The sequence below is a fragment of the Ambystoma mexicanum genome, chromosome 5p (assembly GCF_040938575.1).
Source record: "Ambystoma mexicanum isolate Mex_15411 chromosome 5p, UKY_AmexF1_1, whole genome shotgun sequence".
In the NCBI taxonomy this organism is placed as follows: Eukaryota; Metazoa; Chordata; class Amphibia; order Caudata; family Ambystomatidae; genus Ambystoma; species Ambystoma mexicanum.
Genome location: NC_090930.1, coordinates 1,131,963,018 through 1,131,985,473, shown reverse-complemented (window position 1 = coordinate 1,131,985,473; position 22,456 = coordinate 1,131,963,018).

Below are 22,456 nucleotides of genomic sequence, written 5' to 3'. Positions count from 1 at the left end.
AGCACCATCATAAATTGGATGGCCATCCATATCTTATGTCTTAATGTTGAGAAGACAGAGTTACTCATCGTAGGCTGACCAAACTGCCTCACAGCGCTCAACCCTTCGTATTGCTTATTCCATATTGATGGCTCTCCCGTCCCTGTTCTCAAACATGCCATAGAAAATAGGTATTTACCTTGATGCCGAGCTATCCATGTCCAGGCACATTAATGCACTTGCTTCCTCTGCTGTCCATACTGCCAAACTCATCTCTCTAAGCAGACAGTTCCTGAACGCCAACATCTGCCTGACCCTCGCCAGAGCTATGATACTGAGTAAACCTGACTACTGTAATGTACTCTTCAAGGGCTGGTCAGCATCCAATCTGGCCAAACTGCAGTTATTGCAAAATAAAGCCCTGCGTGCAGCCCTCTGCTTCAGCAGGTCTGACCACATCTCTGCCACATGAAGGAAGGTCCACTGGCTACCAATAAAAGCCAGGATTGACTTCAAAACTTTGACCATTGCTCACCGATGCATCCATAAATAAGCATCCCAATACCTGGACAACTGCATTTTAAGAACACACCACTGCAGATCTCTCTGTTCCACCGGAAAACTCAACCTGTTGGTCCCTCCCTTTAAGCTCGCAGTGGCTGGCGTTCCCAGCTTCAGCACTACAGCCCCCTTTCTCTGGCACTCACACTCTCTGTACATCAGAATTGAACCCTCTTAGCCCACCCTCAAGAAATTACTGAAATCCTTGCTATTTGACAGATATGACTAATTCTAACCGTGTCTGATACTTTTATGCTTGTTCTTGTACCTATGGCACAAACACTGTATACCCGTGGGTCTGGGGGTTACACAAATGTAAAACATTTTTTTACAAAACAGGTTTTACCTGAGACAAGTCCTTTTTTTCATATACGGGGATGCGTTAAAGGCTGTCTGCTCATCTGAAGACTTCACTTGCATGGTATTTGCTTGTTAATCGGATTCAATATGTCCTGTGACTGAGGAGCAGTCATTGGATTCGGGCATGAAAATCACCTCTTCCAATGCCTTTATGGAATTGGGTTTTGTTGTATTTATTATAGAACTGCAGAACTTAAATATGCAAACTGCTGTCATAGATAAGACAGTATCCAACTAATCTCTCACTTGGCCGGATGAGAATTGAGAAAGGGGTCGCAATTCACACTCCATGTTAATCAACAGCTTTCATACCCTCTTGGCACCCAGTGGAAACCGGACAAACAATGTATGAACCATGCAACTGTGATGGCCAAAATTTTAAATATTTCTTTTAACCGTGTGCTCAAGCTGTACTTGTCTCGCTCACCACCTCTCTACTAGCAGTTAACACCTGTCAGTAACTGTAACCCATGTGAAAAGGAGCAAGTTGCAAACCAAGGAATTATAAAGCACTCTGCTGAAGGAACCGTTTACATCTCCACAAAAACAGCCACAAAAACCTAAAATGTAAAGGGGCTCCAAGACAAATAAACAATGAAAACTGGTGCACTAAACAGTTGTGCACAATTCTATAGAAACGTCACAATATAAAGACACCATTGAGTTTATTGTTTATTATTTAACTCAAAAACACAAAATGGCATACATTGTCAAGCAGTTCCAAACCGGTCCCATTTGATCTCTGGAATTATTATTTTAAACCTCCCCTAGGAATCTCGATACATGGAGTAACTCCCTCCAGCTGGCACGTCTCTATACGGAACCCCCTCGGACAACCAAAGCATGATGGTACATGAAGTTGCAAATGTACAAACAACAAAGTAGCAAAATGCATTAAAAAGAAAAGGCCAATTGAAAAATGAATTAGCTGGGAAGAAAGTCAAATACAGACCCACTGGCCTCCTGCCACCAGAGGCAAACACACACACACACACACTTTTTAACAACACAGCTAGGAAGATAAACCCCTTTAGTGGCATGGAAGCTCATCACAATGTCACAATGTGCTCTGCTACAAATTGAGAATGGCATTGTAACCTACTGAATCACACAATTCTCCATTTGTGTCTGTTTATGTTCCCTTTTCCATTTACGATGTTACAAAACCAACACAAACATACAGTGGTAAAGCTAAGTTTGGCTTTAGTATGGGGTATGTCACCTGTGACTCTCCCGATGCTTTGGATTAGAACTCCCATGATCACTCAACAACGACCATGCCAGCCAAGTTTGACGTAAAAGCTGAAACCATCCATGACCACGGTGACTGCTGCACACAGCTGGGACTCTCCAAACACATCCACTTGTGAGTTAGTTTGCCACCATTGGCATCCATTGGCAAACATTGGTAACTGTGGATAACCTGTGCCCATCTATACCCATCAGAAAGAAAACAGAATGTTCATACTGCCACACAAGTAACGTATAATTCCGTCCCAACACATCGACAAAATAGGTTTTCTGCATCTGTCTTTCCCACTGTTTGATTGACATCCTATGCCATCTTTCCTACAGAGCCATGTGCAGAGAGGCCAGGGTTAGTGTGGAAATGGCACTACACAAGTTTGTTTTCCTTACCTTACATTAAACTACAGAAGGCTTTTGATTAAAGTTGGACAAATGTGAACGTGCCATCTTATTGTAAGAAAATTCAGAGGTGGGGATGGAAACAAACTCAAGTGTATAGTGGTGTGGATGGCCCATGGTGGTGTGGGTCTGAGGTGGATTCACAATATACATCTGGGATTTAAGTAATAACACATACGAACTGCAATCGTGAAAGAGGGTGTTTTACCATTATTTTATGAGAACCTGCACATTTCAGGGCAATACCATTTATTAGAACCCTGAGTGAGTGAGTAACCCTTTCCCATTGGCCAATTTGCGGGCTATAAGAACCAGTATAGCTCACAGTTTCATTATAGCCCGCAAATTGCCCATTGCTTTATTCAGCTGGGAAAGTTGTGCCTTAATAGTGTTTCTGCCCCTTCTCGTGGCCAAATTCAAAATTACATTTTCCTACGAATACCGACCGTCTTTTTTCGTTTAATAGTTTGTTAGTGAAAAGAATAGTTTACTATAATTAAGCATGCCTTGTTCTTTTTTTTATCATGCTATTGTTCATGTTTTTTAAACTTAAATATTCCACAAGGAATATTTAACTCCCCAAAAAACAATAAAATAATTTTACAAATTATAATTTTTAAGGAACTTTTTTCTCTTTAGCCCTGGGTTCTAATAGCTTTTTGTAATGTTATGTTTCATGTTTGTTTGTAAACTTAAATATTCCATAGGGAATATTCAAGCCCTCCAAAAAACAATGTAGTAATAAAAACGTGTATATTTTAAATGAACTTTAGACCTCGGTCTCTGGCCGTACGGTCGTTATGGGCCCTCATACCTCGCTAAAGGTATAACCCTCCCAAAACGCCCGGTACGTCCCTCGGGCGAGGTCTGTAAAGTTATAATAGTGCAAGAACATCAACCTTTAGTGTCAACAACTGGAAATTGTTTGAAAGTATTGCATCTTTATGGCAAAGTTAGTATGGACAGGATTACCTCAAATGGAGTGAATATTAGATCAAATGATGGCATATGGTGAATGCTTGGCAAATGCATACACAAATGCCAAAACTAGCTTTGCCAATTCTTGATTATATTAATTTTGTAACAAGATACATGGGAATTGACCACTTGCTGCAGCAATTAAGCTTTCCTTTTGTTGTATAATGCAATGTTATTGACACTGCATAGTAAGGGGATGGGTCAGTGCGCTTCTACATTCCTCCTGACTTCATCCTTACACCATTTATAACTTGTAGCGTTGAGATCATCCACCTATTGTGGCAAGAACGCAGCAGATGAGCAGGGTTCAAGTCCCACCTCTGCCAATTCATTAAATGAATTTTGATGTTTTTGTTCTGATGTCTTCTAGAAAATAAAATACATAAACCAGATACAAAAAAAAACGGAATACAAATTCTGGTTGCAGCTTTCAGTATAGATTTTACTCTTAGGTACTCGTGGAGCAGCAATTGCCATCCGTGCTTGGATGGCCAAGTGCTTCTTTTCACTGAAGGTCAGTAATGGAGATATTCACTCCCTACATTGTGATGAATGAGAAGGGAACTGTCACGTCTGAGTTGGGGGCTCACCTGTTTAGGCTTGGTTGGCTTCGTTCTTGTTGTCTGCCTGCTTTTCCTAGAGCTGCGGATGTCGTGAAGATAAGGACGGGCTTCTGCAGACGCCACACTGTCTGTGGCAGGTAACCTGAGGTTCAGCCTTTGAGAGTGATAGTTCACTGGCAACTGCGAGGTCAGTCCTGGATGGAGAGTTGTGGAACGTAGCAGCGTGAGGTCTGGAACCTCAGGAGAAATCGCCCTTGCAAGTAAGTCCTGAAGGCCTCGGCAATTCTGGGTAGGCGGTGAGGTAGTCCGAGGGCAACCGCTGGATCAGTCCTGGATGGGAAGCCGCTGTGCGGCGGCCACAGTTGCAAGCAAGACCCGGACGCTCTGGAATCCTGGGTAAGCGGTAAGATGGCCCGATGCAACCGCGGAAGTGGCCCTAGAAGGGAACCCGTGGCGCAGTGACCGCAGTAGCAGGTGTGAGCTGGAAGCTCTGAAAATCCTGGGCAAGCGGTAGGTAGTTCGAGGGCACCACGAGAGCTGTCCTGGATGGGGGCCGCGGAAGACACAGTAGCCGAAGTCCAGGAAGGCACAATTCAGGTGGGGGAAATCCCTAGGAGCAAGCGCGAGGAACTGCACTCGAACACAGGATTGTGAGCTCATTAACACGCGCAGAACCGCAGGGGCGTGGCGCTTATCTAGGTGCGCTGAAAACTGTACCGTGCACCAAGGAGCTGCGTCCGCCATGTTGAGAGGGTGTTGGGGTCATTCGGGCACGTTGCCGAAGGGACCAGGAGGTCCAAAGGGGGTGGTGGTGCGATTTCATGACAGGAACATTTGGAATAATCCTTCCCGGTATCAAATAGCTCAGGTTTGGAACTTCTTGACATCTATACACTGATTCATGCATTATTTGCACGTAAAAAAACGGGATTTGTGCGCCATTCTTCCCGCAAATCCCCGTTTGTTAAACAGGGATTTGCGGGCAGAATGTCGCACAAATCCCATTTTTTTTCGGCACAAATAATCCATGAATCAGGGCCCTACTGCCTTTTGTTTTTGTAACAAATAATCTGAACGGAGTTCCTTTAGTGTAACCGTGTCATTAACACCTGTGATATGGTTTGGGCCACTTTTGCTTCTTTTATTATTTCCCTGCAGAGGTTTTGAACCGTGGGGTTGCAGAAGGGGACTGGTTTTATTGGTTACGTTGTGAGGGTGAGGGCACTCCAGGCATTCTGGGAAAGTGCATCTCTTGCAGTGTTCTTGAAAGCTTTTTCACGTGGGATCCTGAAGCTGCCTGATGTAAGTGGCTGCGGAGAGAAGGGGAGCGCGGGAAAAGGCAGATTGAGTTGGCCGCCACTTTTCATTAAGGCATTGGACTGGACACGTTCATCGATAAGGGCACTGCACCGGGTGTTGTTTCTGTCGCTGTTTTGTGTTAGTGCATCCGCCCCCTTCCCCGAGCATTCAACATGTGCTATACAATCTATGCACACTGCGCACATTCATCAACATGTATTTCTGGGGCCAGATTACAGAAGCTTTACACTGGTGCAAATTCAAACTTTGCACGGTGTTACCAGTGGTCGAAGTGAGCGGGAGCGGTCGGGAGCGGTGCTCCTATACTTTTTTAAATTACCTTGTACAGCTCCTATACTTTTATTTTAAAAAGTAACTGTTCCGGAAAGGTTTTGTTTTAAAGTAAAAGTGTAGGAAGAAGTTGAAATCTTCCCTTTCAGTGCACTGCACTGAACGTTCCCGTAAACAGCAGGTGCAAGTGTTTGGGGAGTGTATTGTGTGTGGGAGGGGTTGTGGCAATGGGGTTTGTGGGAGCAGAGGCAGGCCAGCAGGGAACATAGTTCCACTACTTCTTTTCGTACACTTCGATCACTGGGTATTACCAATAGGGCAAAGTTTGCCCTATTTCTAAAAACACTTGAAAATATTAAAAAAACATTCTACTATGACAGGTGCATTTTGGCATGTTATAAGCATTAGCGCAAACATTGCCCAAGTGCTAAAATGATACATTTTCATTGTATTTTTGCACCAGGGCAAAGTTTGCCCTAGTGCTAATACGGAATGGTATTAGCACTAGGTCAAACTTTGCCCCGGTGCAAATATACATCGCAAATATATATTTTTCGGACTAAGGCAATGTTTGCCTTGGTGATTATACAATGCCAAACTGCACTTGTCATAGTACAATGCTTTTTTAAATATTTTCAAGTGTTTTTAGAAATAGGGCAAACCTTGCCCTAGTGCTAATACTGTGCAAACTTTGCGCTTGCACCGGTGCAAAGTTTCTATAATCTGGCAAAACACCTAGGAAAAAAGCAGAAAATATATATATATATATATATATATATATATATATATATAATTTTTTATTTTTATTTTTAAACACCCTTCCCCATGCATTCAACATGTGCACATGTGCTATGCAATCAACATTCATCAACATTTATTTCTGTTGTTTATTTCTTGCAACAACAAAAACATACTAGACATAAAAACATGTCATGAAGTCACCTAGTGGTGAAATGATGAACAGCATTTCTAAAGGCTGTGTACAACTAATATCAAAAAGAGGTCTCGACCAAATCAGCATTGATATCTGTGGCCGGTGTGGCCAATTTGATGGATAACAAAAAACATATTTGTTCAAAACTCAATCAAAGGGTATGGTTCCATGTACTATACAATCCTAAAAGTAATGCATGTCCCGGAAGGAAGAACGCTGCTCTCTGAAGCTGGCAAAGGATCCATTTCACATGTAGGACATCTCGGCTTGTCCCTAAAGGAGGGTTGGTTGCGTTGCAGTGCATCATAACTTGCTGGTGATATCCTGGCATGCCCATTTTTAATCATTCTTAACCATTTGTAATCATCATACTGTCTTAAGCATGTAGTCCAACTCATGGTAAAATTTTGACTGTACCACTTCTGAGTGGAAATCTGAAACACTAACGTTAAGCAACCCTCGACAAAACAAAACTAACCTTTTTTATTTTATGTTTTACTCATTATTTGGGACTCGCAGATGCACGCAGGGTTATACGAGACTGTTCATTTTGGTTTCCAGGCTCGATTTCCTTTGTGAAGACATAGAAACACGAGAAGAATGAACGTGCCGTTCAGAAGGTTTTCAAGATTAACCAGCCTTTTCGCTGCGCCATGTTATCTTACCTCGCACGGTGCGAAGGATGAAAGATACCGCGGTGAGCAGGGACAGTTGCAAAGCGCACCGTGCAAATGCAATGGGGGCGGCCCAATGATTTAATTTCCTGCGAAATAATTCTCCTCAAGCTGTGCAAACTTTCTTCGGATAAGCAGACACTCAGAGAGGCAAAGATGTTATATTTCAAGGGAAAACGAGACGGCGTTGCCACGAGCTCCTGCTGCTGAGAAGCTGCTTCTAACATTCAACGGCTTTGTATATTGTTTTCTGTTCGCCTTTTCATGAGCGCTTCTTGTTCGTGTGCCACAGAACTAATTGTACTTTGAAAAATAAGCCAAAGACGCACAAAGAATGAACAAAAAAAGACACGTCTACAAGCGTTTAATGTCCACGGTAAATTCGCACGCGCTTGTGACCATCCTAGAGCTTACAACTCACGTCTATCAGCAACCAATGGCGTGAAAGTACAGTGTGTGGCAACCTACACTACATCTGTATCGCTATGCACATGTACCCTCTTGTAGGAATAGAAGGGTCCAACGAAGGTGCTCTTAAACTGCCACCAACATAAGATGGATGCTTGTTGGGGTCTCTTAATCATAATAATATCTATTTCTTATATAGCTCGACACACCCATGGGTCTCAGAGTGCTGCAATTTATTTATTTTGTATTTATTTATTTATTTGTTACACGCCCAGACCCTGGGGTATCACGGCGAGGTTACACACAGTTTTGGAATTGGTCATACATAGTTACAGAATACAGAACATTTTAAAAACAGTATATTATACATCATATGCAATCATTATGTACAGGTTTCGCTAGAGGGCTAGATCTAACGAATAAAAGCAGCTTCATATGCCAATATTGGTTGAATAACAACGTTTTGAGTTGTTTTTTGAAGCCATGGAGAGAGAAGACATTGTTTATATTGAAGGGGAGTGAAATTCCAGTGTTTAGGAGCTAGATCAAGGAAACTGCTGCCCCCCGCTCTCGTGGATTTAAAGCGACGAGGGGGTACTAATAGGAGACTAGCATTGTATCTAAGTGATCTCGTGGATTCTTTCATATGTAAGGTATTGTTGAGGTAGGTTGGGGCTTGATTTGCAAGACATTTATGCGCAATGAAGAGTGTTTTAATAAGTGCCAAGGACAAGGTATCTCGTCCTTGGGATTACCTCCCCAGTGCCAAGGACAAAATTGCTCGTCCTTGGCACTTAAGGGGTTAATGAAGGAGTAAATGTTAGAAGGCTTTGCATGGTGAAATACTGAAATCACCAAAAAAAGGCCTTGGCACTGGGGGGGAAAACCCATGGCAGTTAAATTCTAGCTTTAGTAGGTAGCCAATGGGCATTAACAGATGACATCATTATCCCACCATTATCCTACAGAGTGGTACTCAATGTAACGACCTGGGAAGCAAGAAAGGCTGGGTTAACCTTGCTGGGATTCAAATCTGCCGCAGCAGGCTGCGCATAGATATCAGGGCTGAGCTTCCATAGCGCTGTGCTAACTGACGGCCTTAATACTGGTACTGGAGCATCGCCGCTTTAATGTAAGGTAGACATTTCTTCAGCTTGTACGCAAAGTGTAGTCCAAAGGGAAATTAATTAAGACCTGAATGTGTTTGGAGATATAGCCTCCGTGTACATACACTATTGTTGGAAAAATATCTTATAACTCACCATTAGAAACTCTAAATCCAGAGTAGCTACTGTGTGTCTGAGAATTGTTAGCCATTACTGCCTCATCAATATTCCTTATTTTCGTCCCTATCTAATGAGCAGCGTCTGCAAATTATTTACAAAAATGAAGAGGGAGAGGTGATATTCATAGCCCTTCTATTCTCAATAGTTTAAACACTTTCTCTTATGGTAATTAAAGCATGTCCTCTACGTGGTGCTCATTTTACAAAAGTTTTATATTCCAAAAGGGAGTGAAGGGAGGGGAATCAAGTACTGTGAGGAAGAAGAATAGGACCAGGAATTATGAAGATTGCTGGTAAATTACTGGACCATTACTGCATAGAGCAGCCCCCTAAAAAACTTCCAAAAGGATTGCATTGGATCGTTTCGGGAAACCATTGCTTGTTTGACAGCATGTGCCAAGTAGGTGTGGCCTTTCAGCTCACGTGCAAATCCTCCTTGTGAAGCGTGGATGGACTGACCTGCACATCGTGTTTAGACCCTCCACAATGAAGTAGAAAAGATAAAACAAGATGGACTGTTGGGTTTCAAACCATTGCTGCTCATGGAGCTCCTGAATCCTGTTGAAAAAGCTGAACCTACTCAAACCTGATCCGATGATGTTGAGCTCCTGAATGAAGAAAAAAAGATCTAAGAGTGGTTCTGTCCCCTTGGCTTTATCTGTGGGTCCTTGTGACATTTAAGACCACAGTGTATCTAAAATTCATGTTCTTGACAGTTACTTTTTTTCAAGTCTGCTTATCCGAGGACAACTGTTATTCATTCCCAGAGTGTCCTTTTCACCTAAACTCTGCATTCACTTTGTATTTCATTACAGAGGTGAGTCGTTGGTGTTTTTAATAGTGTGCATGCTATTCTATTTTAATTAAAGTCTTAGGAAACGTGGGTGGATATTTCTTTTACTTTGGTACTTACAGTACTATTGTTTGAATGCTTCCATACTGGCTCAAAACCTCTCGAATTGTATAGTTTGCACTTGGCTCATTAAACTTTAAGGAGGGCAAAGGAGGCATTCCATTTATGTAGTGGCTGTTTCACCATTATGATTGAGATAACTGCTGTTCTAGTAGTAGTGTGGAGCTGAGTAGGAGTTTAGAAACCATGTGTGATCCCTGTACTCATGAAGGGGGGATATGTCAGGGGCAATGTGATTGTCTTGCAAGTGTGACAACTCGGCGCAACACAGATTTGGTATTAATCGATTTATGAAAGAACGATTGCAATTACAGGGGCAGTAGCCATTTTGTCACACTGACGTGGGGGGTGGCATCTAGTATGGACTGCTACTACATCATAGCCCTCCAAAATCAAAGAACTTTGCTGGAAATATTAGAAACATTGACAGCTATTTTTTTTAAAGAATTAAACTGATCTTGGATGTTGTGAAAGGCTTGAATGTGTGCTCCTTTCATGACCCCTGTCAGGATAGGGACTCCCCTGTGGCAGTAAATTGCGTAAGAGTGAAATGTTGAAAAGCTCCCAAACGTTTAGGAAGCAAATATGTCTTAGAAGGTCCTATAAATTGACTCTGAGCCCCAAAGAAAGGTATTCCAGTAGACGGGCACAACAGAAGAAGGGGACAGTGATATAAAAAGCTGTTTCTGCCATTCTTCAGAGCAAGATATCTGTAAGCATGTAGAAAAGAGCCACTTGAAGTCCTATGCCGAAGCTCTTTGTAGAGGGCTTAGAGTGAATGAGGAATGTATAGAATGTAAGTGTCAAGGGGATTCTGGAATGGGAGAGAGCAGCAGTAGGAGACGGTTCGAGCAGTTGATTGAGGATTGCTGCTTCAGCTGGAGTGCTAATGGGCTTCATGTATTTGACTTAATAAATGCCTGCAGAAATCAACACCTGCTGCCTACGCGTTCATACTTCACTTTGGTGACGAGCGCCCATTAGAAGAAGCCTACATGTTTGTAATCCTTGGGTCTTATCACATTGACCTGAGTTTCAGACGGGATTCTCACTCTTCGCTACCTTCAATGAGCTGGTAAGAGTCCGAAGCGCCTGTGTGCTTAAAACCGGTGTGCACTTGCCCAAAATTCAAGTAAAAGTGAAACAAAGAAGTTGTTACCTCCACACTTGAAAAGCTTTTTTCCGAGTGCATCAGACATGCGCGAGCACCACAGTTGACACATCCGAGGCAAGAACACTTTGGCGTAACCATGCTTCATTGCTTCGGTTCTTCCGCCAGAGTATTCACAGCTCGCGCAATGTGACATTGCTAGGCAAGGTGTAAACAAAGTTGCAGCGGCTCCTGACTCGTACTTTCCCGACTGATCGGATAAAAATAAATACACCACAAGGAATGGATTGTGTCCTCCCACGTATTACTCATCTTTGATAATTATCTTCCAGCTTCAGCTGCTTTGGAAAAACCTTTTCTCAACAGATGGCGCTCTGCGTTAGCTTCGATGACTCCATGTCCCTCAAAAGCCTCCATTTTATGGTTGACATCATCCGCAGTATATGTAGCACGACCAGCACCCGTTGGCTTCAGTTCCGTTTTTCCGATGCAGCTTTCGCTTCAGGAGAAATTATGGCGTGCTTCAGTTCATTAAATAAAGAATGTTATGTCTTCACTGTTGACTCCATCAACGCCCAAGATGGGTTTTGAGAAGTGTTGGGTTTCTAGATTGCGCGTCGAAGATGTCCCTTACCAAACTCCACCACAATTGCCTGTGGTGCTTCAGCACAGAGCATCGTACAAAGTAGTGCAATTCCTGTCAGGCAAGACTGACAAGGCTCCGAGAGAACGCAAAGGTAAATTGGCGGTGGGTAGAATTCCAAAATACCCTTCTGTCCCAAAAAAATGTAGTTCGGATGAGTCAAGATATTCTCCTCGTTGAAAAGATTGAAGAAAACTTGATCGAGAAGTCGTTCACAACATTCTTCTTCCAGGAAGTCGAAGAAAAGGCATCATTCTACTTACAGGAAGTCGAAGAAAAGGTGCCATCTCCTTCTTCCTCGAGTGAGTCCTCACTCAGAGAATAGCATGTCCAATGAAATCCGACTCCCCAGCAAAATGGGAAGAGTTTTGGAGGGAGATGATGAAAATCTTAGAGAGAAGCCCCTACTCCCTTGAAAGATCAAAAGAAAGATGGCGCCTCACTACAAGGTTGGAGGTAGCCTTGCTGGTATAACCTGGCAAGGCTACCTCCATACTGAGATCTGTGTCCGGCACCCACGAATGGGAAATTACCAACTATTCCGGCCCAGCTGGACTGGGTAATTGCCCTTTTGTGGGTACCAGGCCTGGTACATCCCCATTCCCATTGAGCTCCATAGGGCTCAATGGGAATGGGTACGTCAGATGCACCGGCACCGTTTACAACAGTGGCGGTGCATCCGACATGCTGTGCTTACAGGTGCCGCACTGTCCGTCTGGTGGGCTGACAGGCACCCGCGAGCACAGCTCGTAGTATGGTGGTACGGTAGCAACGGTGCCGGTAGCGCTACTGGGACCGTTGTTGCCTTACTGCCATACTTACAATGAGGCCAAATATCTTGTTTACTCTGCATAAATACAAGGAAAATTCTTAGGCTAAACCCTATGCACCCTCGAGTCTTGGACGCACATCTGACTAAAATCGAGAGCTTTTGACACCTCACAAGAGTGAAAAGGTGTCGAGGACCTTGACGAGTCGAGAGTCCATCCCTTCCAGGGTTTTGTCAAAGACCTATTAGAAAAAAGAAAACCAGTTCCCTCAACGTCTGAACCTTCGACAATCATATTGAATACACCGAAGTCAAAGACTTCGGCACCATTGGCCTCAAGGCCTACACTCCGAGACTTTTTTGGAGCCATTGAAGACATCACAAGAGAAATCTTACAAGCCTCTACCATAAAAATATTTCTTTTAAGAAAGTGATTAAATCTATGAATAATATGAACCATCTGATGATGATCAGACACCATTTGGTCTTCAATATGGCGCTCCAAATGTGCCAAGTGAGTTCATTTTAGATGAATCTAGACTTAATGATCTCTATGACAAACTACAAACAGCCAGTGGAGTAGATGCATTTCTTGAGCTGGAATTTGAAAAATCCAGATCCTACAGAACATGCTGACGGCTCACAGACAATTGATGAGCAAGGTAGTAGCATTTTTGGGATGGATTAAACCTGCTCCTCATTTTCAACAGGATGACTTGATGGATATCTTGGATCAGGGTCCATAGAGAGATCAAATTTTGCCCTTCCTACTGCTTAGCGAAAAAGAGTTACACCAAATTGGGAAACACCAGATTTTATTTCTGTGGTTAATAATAAGAAATTACACCAAAAAAATAGACAGTCAAGCAGTGACCCTGATTACTTGACCAAACACCCGACTCCAGAATGTTTGGTAATCCAAGCAGCCACATCCAAAAAACAATCGGTTTACCCTACCATTCCTACAGACAGGGATGATAAATGGATGGACGCTTGGGCGCAGAAAGTATTTACTGCTGGTAGCATGGCCTTGAAATCGATAGATATCCTTGTGCCTTATCTACATTTTTGTTCATCCTGTGGGATTGTACAGCAATGGCTGCTGACCACATCCCTGAAGGGGAAGAGATAGACGGTTCCTGGCTATCAAGGATGGTAAAGAGGCAATGTGTGAGTGCCTCCAGTCATGTCTGGATACTGCAGATGATATTAGCAGATCCATGGAGACTATCACCGTGGTACGCAGATTTCTGTGTATGAGGAAGTCTGGATTTGCACTGGGTGTACAACCTAGATTACTCAATATGCCTTTTGATGGCTCTAGACTGTTTGGTAGCAGGGAAAGGCAACAGACCTCAAAAGCATCAATAAAATCTCTTAGGGCCGCTATTAGACAGCCTCAACATTCCTACTCTGGTACGTCATCTGGGGGGGCTAAGTCCTGTTGTTTCTACTCCTCAATTGGAAGAGTGAGAGGACAAACCAGTCATAGAGCACAAAGAAGATTCCCTTATGGCTGACGAGAGAGAGGTGCTAAATCAGCCCAAGTAGCAGCAGCTTTGCCCTCAGACGCTTCGTTAGCCACCTCAAAAACATTGAGGCCTTAATCCACAAGATGCCAGTGGAAGGCAGGCTCTCGCATCATCTCAAAGAGTGGCGAGACATTACTTCATATGCTTGGGCAGTGGGCCACGGTTACTGCCTTCCTTTTCTAAAAAGGCCCCAGGATCCTCCACCGGGGAACAGGTAATTGAAAATTCCAGATCTGCTCCTTATGCATGAAATTTTGATCCTGCTAGAGTAAGGTGCAATAGAACTAGTAACTCCAGTGGAGGGGAACAAGGATTGGTACTCCCCATATTTTCTAATCCTCAAAAAGGACAGAGGATTGAGACCCATCTTGGACTTAAGAAACTTGAACAAGTTCCTCAGGAAGGACACATTCAAGATGGTTACCCTTTCTCAGAAACTTCAGACCCTCCAACTCAAGGTTGGATGGTATCATTGGACCGTCAGGATGCGTATTTTCATGAGCCAATCCATGACAAGTGCAGAAAGTACCTGAGGTTTGCTGTTGGCGGTTCTTATTTTCAGTTTAAAGTTCTGCAATTTGGGCTGACCACCGCCCCAAGTGTTTTCACCAAGTTGATGGCGCTGGTGGCAGCGAGTCTCAGTAGAGGCGTTTGTGGTGGACTAGTAGTTTCCACTCCTCTACGCGCTACCTCCAGTCCCGTCATTCCTAACGTGATCAGGAGGTTGAGAAAATTTGGGAAATCCATGATCCTAATTGCCCCAGATTAGGCCAGGAGGACATAGTACCCGGACCTTCTGGACATGTCCATCTGCCCTCCGATATGTCTTCCATAAAGAGAGCAACTTCTCTTGCGAGAGGAGGGTCAGGTTCTCCATCCCTAGGTCAAAACACTCATTGTTTCTGAGAATCTGAGGTACAAGGATTGGGACCTCCCAGAAGATGTAATGGAGATTTTTCTTTCGGCCAGAAGGCCAGCAACAGAACCCTTATACCATTGTTGGAACAAGTTCAGCAGCTGGTGTAGGGATAAGAATGTGGATCCATTTGAGTGTGATAAGTCACTAATAAGTCACTCTGAATGCAGTAATCACAAAACGCGTAAATTAAATCCAGAACAGTGGACTCGTAAGAATAAAACCTTCACTCCAGACACGCACCTCTTCTATCAATATGCTCACTCTATACTCAACACCCTCACACAATAGAGTGCAGCTACACCCCTCGATCAATTTCGGCCTAGCTGCTCACATACAAACACTACTACATGAACACCTCAACATCCTGCTAGAACATAGCTATGCCCCACGAAAATTCAGTCTAGCTGCACACATAAGCGTCCTACACAAGCCTAACGCAGCCAGAATCCAGTCTCGGTGACCAAACTGACTGCATACATTCAACTGATCTCAGTGTCACCACACCTAATGTTAGGATGCAGCTACCATCAGGCAATTGCATCAGCTGCGCACATATTGAGTGCACCCAAGCACCCTATGACACCCTACTCTCATAACTGACCTGGACTACGGTCCCCATGGGTGTTCAACCCACAAGCGCTTTGAGATCATACCAATGATATATAGAGCTCTATAAAAATGCCAAATAACATGACATAACAGAAAAGAAACAGCAACACAGCCAGCACAACATGCTTTTTTAATGCTATTTTACATGGTGTGCTAAAATAAGAAAGAACAACAGCTTCCCTAACGTACATTGTTAAAAATAAATAAATAAAAAGGAATTCAGTATTTTCCATGCACACAAAGGGAAAGAAGAGCAGAGTGCAAAGAGAGTTCAATAAACAATTAAACAAATAAAGAGTACCAGAATTGCAGAAGGAGATCACACTACAGTGTCAGAAATGATGCAGAACATTGTTCCACGTCTCACTGTAAGTGATTTCAATCCGGCACTTCACCTAAGTCAATGCCTAGCGGGTAATGCACAACCGAAATCCTTATTTATTTATTTGTGTCTAAAAGTTATTTTTTTCTGAACGATGTACTACTTATATCACGCCCTTCTCTTGGAACCCCCCCGGTCACACTAAACCAGGAATCAGGCTGGTTTGCAAACTTAAAATATTTATTTATATAGTTCACAATATAATCACACTATTTTTGATGGGGATACAATAATCACCAATGGGGTGATGTCACACTAAGCAATCTCTTTAATCACAACGAGTAATAATGAGTAAAAACAATGCAGCACAGCAATAATACTTTTGTGGGTGTGTGTTCAAATCAATAGAAATGTAGTTACTCTTTCCCCCTGCAAACCCCTCAACCACCCAATATGCAATATAGAGAGATAGGAGGAGAGAGAACAGGTTTTCAGGAATGCAGAATTCAAGCAAATGTATCAATCCCAAATTCCCCCCAGCAAACACAAGAGAGAAACAGAACTGATTGGCAAACTGTCAAAATGGTTTTAAAGTTGTCTTTGAATGGATTGAGTAAAACACTAACAGGCGAATCGCAGCACAAGTGCGAAAATCGCAGCGAAACCCGCGCACAGCGATTCATGGAAGTCCGTGCGCGTGTAAATCCATGGATGTGTGCTAAAATCCTGCGTGGCGCACGCTGGCGCACACGCCTTTAAACAGCGTGCGCTGCGCGCACAGTGAAAGCGCACATAGCGCAGCGAACACAACAAAAGTAGGCATAACACGGGCCGTAACACGCGGAATGGGAAACAACGTGTGAAAATGTGGGCGTCACGGAGGAAGTACAGGAGGCAAATGCGCGGAACGCCCACACACGCGCCTACAACACGTATTCATGGAATCGAACGGGGCTAACGCGTGCGCCAAAAAAGACGCGCTAATCCGGAAACACGTACGCCAGCAGGAAGCAGACGTACGTGGACCCGCGCAGCATAAAAGTGCACGCAAACACCAAACAAGCTCAGACGCTAAGATGAATATACCGTTCCTCGCAGCAGTGGTCGTGGGATACCGCAGGAGGAGGAGGATAGTCAGGGCCAGAATATTTACACCCAGAACCAGCCTTTTTGGGATGCCTGATGACCAGGTGTATGGGAGGTACAGGTTTCCACCTCACATAATACTCGACCTGGTGAGTGAGTGGGAGGATGACCTCACATCACCCACCCTGTGCTCCCAAGCGCTGAGCCCCTTGGAAAAGGTGCTCAATGTACTGCACTTCTTGGCCACTGGTTCATTTCAGCAGACAAGTGCCATAGTGGGGGGGTGTCACAGGCCACACAGTCACGCTGCCTGCACCAGGTGTTGGCCATCATGACTGCACGCCCATCAGTCCGCAGGCACATATACCTGCCCAGAACACCTGCAGAAAGGCAGGCTGTCGACCAGCATTTTTACGGGGTGGCACACTTCCCCAAAGTGCTAGGTGCCATTGACTGCACCCATGTGGCTCTACGTCCTCCCAGGGCAACTGAACACATCTAAAGAAACCGCAAGCACTGGCATTTCATCAATGTGCAGGTAGTATGTGATGCCAAGGGAATCATCACCTCAGTATATGCCAACTATCCAGGGTCCACCCATGACAGTTTAATTTACAGAATGTCAACCCTAAACCAGGAACTAGAAGCTGGTTCGGCATGACAATACATGGCTGCTTGGTGAGTATAAATGTCCCTGCACATGCATGCAGGTCAGATACTGAGTAATGTCAGAACCCCACTAATGATACCCATCATCACCTCCCCAGGGGACAGTGCCTACCCTCTAAGCACCCATATGATGATGCCAATTCGGACCCCCACCACACCACCCGAGGTAAGATACAACACAGCCCATATTGCAACCCGGGGCATAGTGGAGCGCACATTCGGAGTGCTCAAGTCACGCTTTCGCTCCCTTGTCTGCTCTGGTGGGCAGCTGCTATACGCGCCCCCAGTAGTGTGCAGGATCATAGTGGAAGCATGTGTCCTGCACAACGTTGCAACACGCCGGGGCCTGCCGGTAGACATGTTGGTGCCCCCACATCCCCAACCACAAGCACGGCCGCTGCGCATGGGAGGGAAAAGGGCACGTGGTGAGGCAGCCCGTACGCAGCTAGTGGCTAATTACTTCACCTAAAATCACACCCCTGTGGAGTGCACACAGCACTGGCACATACCAGCTGACAATCAATGATGATGACATAAGGGACAGTCAACTGTCACAACCATACCAGCCTGAGATTGGTCACCTGGAAGTGTTACATTGTGTGCATTCCTACCTACCGAAAGACAACCAATGCTGTGTCACAAAAAGACACACATTTATGCTGCAGGAATGACTACCCCCTTGCAAAATACAACCTGAAAATAGCCCCATGTCACCCAACCCCTCCCCATCTCCACCACCCAACACACCATGGCATGTCCTGTAATGAGAAAGCAAACAAAGAAATGCACAACACATGACACAAGTGTCACAAAGTGCAGTGTCCCAAATGGAAACAGGCCACAGACAATATGCTCCCAGTAATCAATAACAAACAGCACACATGGCCAAATACTTACCAACAACACAATACAGCAACACAGCATGACAGTACAAACTCAAAGTAATGTAAGTCATACAACCTCAATAAGCCAGCACATCGACCCCTTCCAACTCCAGAGTGTTGCTGTCAGGCAAATGTGTCAGTGTACTGAATCCAACATGAACTGCATCTGCAAAGGAGACGGCCTTGTGAAGACATTAAGAAGGTACCTGCGGATAAGGAGGAAGACATGGATGCACAAGCACATATCAATACACCATGCAGTGTTCAATACAAAAACAAACCCCACTAGGGATGTCCACACAGTTATGACTACAGACTGCCCACACAGCTCAGGGGAGCCCAATGTCACTGTGTAAGTCACTGTCACTTGGTAACACCCTTTGCAAGCCCATGGAAATGGGAAGCAGGAGGGGTGTGTGTGTCAGGAAACCAAGCATCTAACCCAAACACAGGACAAGCTTGCATGTGCCCAGCCAGAATACACAGTGGATGCCCACGGGAGCCACACAAGGCAACACACTGTAAAAAAAAAAAGAAAAATCAAAAATGGCCATGTGAGGGCCAGGGGGGGGTGCAAACCCAGGAGGTCCGAGGACAGGGAGCACACCAACACCCACCTTTGTTGATGTTGCAAAAAAAAAAACACCTCCATGGGCTCATGGCCTACACGGCTACGCTACTGTGGGAAAAGTGCTGCTGTCTCTCTCATCACCCTCTGCTGCTGCACCAGGAGGTGGTGATGCTATGGGAGGCAGCCCACGCAAAGCCCTGGTATGGTCCTCCATGGCAGCAAGCATGCGGGTGTGGAAGGTCTTGTTCTGGAGGATGATAGTACAGAGATCCCCATGCAGCACCTGACGGGCTACCTGCATTCTGCACGCATGGCATCCCGTGATGCCCGGATCTCCTCCTGAGTTGCCTGCAGCTCAGCTGAGAGTGAACATGTGAGCCGCTCCAGCTGCTGTTCTGTCCTCAAATTTGTGAAAGCCTCAAGTTCAACAAGAGTCTCCCTGAGGTTATGGAGTTCTACCCTCAGGGCTTCCCGGTGGCCCTGTGACTCTATAGAAATGGCTTCCCGCAGAGTCTCCAGTGCAGCCCGTCGGTCCCTGTTGGACGCCAACATGACTTCCCTGTGTGATCGGCAAATGGCGTCTGGTGCCTGCTGTTGTTGCTCCATCTGCCTTTCAGGGGGGATAATGGAAGTGGCCACCCTCTCCATTGCCTGAGCCATCATTTCAACTGATTCTGCCTGTTCGGTTGCCATACCATACATGGAGTTTTCCCATACAATATTGCCTGGTGGCGTACAGCCACCGCATCGGCGGGCACCACACCTGTTCAGGGCAAGGCGATCTGCACCTTGCTGTGCTGGCACTGCTTGAGGCTGCAGAACTGCATTCCCCCTCTGATCGGCTGGCCCAGGAACAGGATCAGATGTTCTGGAGTCTGACCCTGCATCCGTAACCGCTAAGGGCGGACTTACCAACACTGACATCCCCATAGAGGGTTCTACCCCTGGTGCAGGTGGGTTGGACAGAACAGAATCCCTGCCAGAAACCCTCACCTGCGACAGCACATAAGTCTCAGCATCCAATTCAGCACCTGAATAGAGGTCCTGGGAGGTACACCCACAGACACCCCTGGACAGTATGGTCTGCATTACGAAAGGGTTTTCACCCAGCACCACACCACATCACCCACTGGTGCCCGGTCGTGCCTGAGATTCCTCCTGGGTCTGCATCATCTCCTCAACCTCAACAGCATCAAGTGCGTCATCACCTGCAAAAACATGAAACACAAAAAATGGAAACAGGCATTAGCACCATAGCAGACACATAGGCCTGACAAGCCAGAGATCCAGTTCATGATTTACACATGTCCCACATGACTATAACCCTGGCATGCATGCACTATCACTGAGTTGGAAGTGGAGGCAAAAAGCAGACACTGTTGACACCAAGATGGAAAAGCAACACATTTGCTGCATGCTGGGTAGCACTGCCATCACACATTAGCCTGTGAGTGGCATGTCCAATACGCATACATGACACATGCCAGCACACAGATGGCATGTAGCAAAGCCATGGTACATTTGGCAAGAACAGCCATATGTCAGTGAATGAGTACTGTCAGCTATCCATGTGAGATGGACATGATGAGATGAACAATGCTACATAGCGTGACAAAATATGCATGTGCCACTCACTGCAACACATCCAGTGTACAAGAACACAGTGATTGCAGGAAGATGTACACATCAATGGTTGGTCACTTAAACATCACAGGAAACAACTATCAAGTACCACATACAAACAGGCACCAAAAAGCAATATGAGCAGGCCAATACTCAATCAGCCTGAATGGTCTAATCATTCACATAACAAGGTAAGAAATGTGGGCCAATTTGGGGTGTAATCAATGACAGAAGCATGTCACATATGTGACAATAGGGCTGAAAAATGTGTTGCAAAAGTGGGAGAATTGAAACAATCAGCCTGAATGAACACTGAAAAATTCTGAACAATGTTGTTGCAAGATGAAAGTTCAAGGGCAACTGCAGTAATGTGGCGCTAAATGGCTACTGTGGGCAGAAGGATACTGTCATACCAAAATCCAAGGCCAGTGAATGTTTTGGAGGAAGCACATGGGTGACCCATATCACTCAGGTGCACACACCCTCACCTGGCACTCAATCAGAACCCGTCACCCACACAACATACACATGGATTACACACACATGCATGGGCACTCACCGGACAATGCGTCGTAATCTGGTAGGTCTCCCACGCCTTGGATCTGTTCCTCTGTGATGAAGTTTCCAGCAACAGACTCATGTTCAGTGAGTTGGTTGTCCTCTTGTGGAGACCCACCGCCAGTCACCAGAGTAGAAGCATGATTTGAGGCCAGCTTGTTCTTTGCTCTGCGTTTCAGGTCATTCCAGCGCTTGTAGCAATCATCAGCTGAGCGCCTCACAAATCCAAGGGCACTAATGATGTCCGCGATGGTCTGCCAGTGTGCCTTACGTTGACCAGGTGTGGTCTTGCACCCTGCAGTCACCACCATTTTGCGGCTGTGTCCCGACACATAGGCCACTAGTGCATCAAGTTCAGCGTCATTAAAGCTAGGCTTCCTTGACGTGCCAGAGTGTGTAGCCGTGTCTGGGGTCTCAACCTGTAGTGCCAGAGCACCCTTCTTCCTCTTTTTCAAAGGTGGTGCGGATCCTGAGTGGCTTACGCCGCTCTGGTCAGTAGGGGCAGAAGCGCCGGTGGACTGGGTACTAGGAGTGTGTGAATGCACAATGACCATAGGTCTTGGTGCAGGCATTCGCTGCAGGGTGATGTTGGCAGGGGCAACGTCGGTTTGATGGACTGGGACCGACACTGTCCCGGCTGGGAGACTCAGAGCCTGGGTGGATTGAGCTGCAGCTGCCCCTGCAGCCTCCCCACCCTGCCTACTTGGGACAGCAGATGACATAGCTGCTCCAGGTCCACGTGGCCTGGTGACAAAAACTTGCACCGCCACACGTGGCGTAGACTTGCTGACCTGGAAGTCAGCCTGGGAGTCATCATGTGCCGGTTCAGGTGCCATAATGGGCTGGTCCAACAAGGGCTGAGCTGGGATGGTGTCAGCTACTTTTCCCACAACCATGGGGGGGTGGGCATGGGCGTCCGTGATTGCTCCTCCACACATGGGGGTCTAGGGGCACCCTGCAAATCATGGCCACGTCCCCTACTGCGCCCACCACGCCCACCTTTTGGAGGTCAGCCACCTTTGCCTCCTTTACCGCTTGGTCGCCTCCCAACCATGGCACTGATGTTGTTGTGCATATGGGAGTAGCAGGAAACGATTGTCCTGGGAATATGGGGGTGAAATGGGGTAGGGTACTAGATGGAATTTGTACCCTAGTGCTCTAGCAAGGCTGTCTGTGACCCCTGGGGGAAGATGACGGGTCACGCAACACATAGGCACCCTGAAAACAAAAAATAACATGCACGCAACCCCTCGTAGACCATGTGCATG